General features: G+C 39.0%; 1 pseudogene; it reads right to left on the bottom strand.

Moving 5' to 3' along the window:
* Positions 1-611: 611 nt before the first annotated feature.
* On the bottom strand, positions 612-721 carry LOC134298127 (U2 spliceosomal RNA; annotated as a pseudogene).
* Between the last annotated feature and the right edge of the window lie 602 nt (positions 722-1,323).

The following is a 1,323-nucleotide window of genomic DNA, read 5'->3' as shown; positions in this document are numbered from 1 at the left end:
CAGAGCCGGGGAGCCACTATGGAGAAGGCCCTCTCCCTCGTCCCCACCAACCGCGATTGTGAAGGTGGTGGGATCGAGAGGAGGGCCTCCCCTGATGAACTGAGAGACCGTGCAGGTTCATAGGGGGAAATATGGTCAGGAAGGTAGGTGGGTCCCGAACTGTTTAGGGCTTTATAGGTGATAACCTGCACCTTGAATTGGGCTCGGAAAATAAACGGCAGCCAATGGAGCTCCTTAAACAGGGGGGTAGACCACTCCCTGTAATTTGCTCCAGTTAGTAGCCTGGGTGCCAAGCGCTGGACTAGTTGAACTTTCCAGGCCGTTTTCAAAGGCAACCCCACAGGTGTGATTCCATGGTCAGGAATAATAAAAGAGAAAAAGGTTTATGGTGAATGGGAGTTTTTAAAAATTGGGATGCTGAGACACAATTTCAAACAGTTCCAGTGAGGGGGGGAAATGGAAGGTACCTAAAGAAACCAGGAAGGATGAGTGAAGGACTTTCAGTTGAGCTAAGATTCAAAAGGAACATGTACAAGGAATAGAAAAAGGTGAAATTACCAAATAAATAACTAGCACATATAAAGAAGAAATCAGAATACATACAGTGCAGAGTGAGCTCAGGCTTGCTAGAGATGTTAAAGAACAACAAAATAGCTTTTTATTATTAAACTAATAAGAACAGATACTAAACTTGATCTTAGCCAAAAGGCCAAATTGGGACAAATTTCTCCAAATAGAAAAGAAAAATATATCTATAATATATAAGAAACTATTAATTTGGGAAACAGAAACAGAAGAAATTAATAACTCAATGATCCATAGGTAGACCAATTTAAATGCACAAATGGGAGCAAATTTGGAGAAAGAAAATGAAATACACTTACGCAACAGGTTTAAAGGAAAACTGGTTGAAATTCCTACACAGATGGTACTTGACTCCTAAAAAATTAGGCTTAATGTACAAGAATGTAAGTAATAAGTGCTGGGGATGCAATGAACAAATAGGTTCGTTTTTCCATATGTGGTGGAGTCGTAAAAGAATAGAGAAATATTGGTCAATGATCCCTGAGGAAAGTAACAAAATTTTAAAAACAAATTTTGAAATGAAACCAGAGCTTCTCCTGCTAGGGCTATATGATCCTCAATCTATAATTGATATTAATATAGATAAACTCTTCACTTTCTTTATTATGGCAGCGAGAATCGTGATAGCAAACCACTGGAAATCAGAAAAGGCCCCGATGAAAGATCTTTGGAGAGACAAGATGGTTGAAATAAAGGATATGGATAATTTAACCTTCTTAATAAGGACATTTAATGGCA

Source organism: Anolis carolinensis, chromosome 3, assembly GCF_035594765.1.
Source record: "Anolis carolinensis isolate JA03-04 chromosome 3, rAnoCar3.1.pri, whole genome shotgun sequence".
Taxonomy (NCBI): Eukaryota; Metazoa; Chordata; class Lepidosauria; order Squamata; family Dactyloidae; genus Anolis; species Anolis carolinensis.
This window is presented reverse-complemented; position numbering and strand designations above follow the sequence as displayed.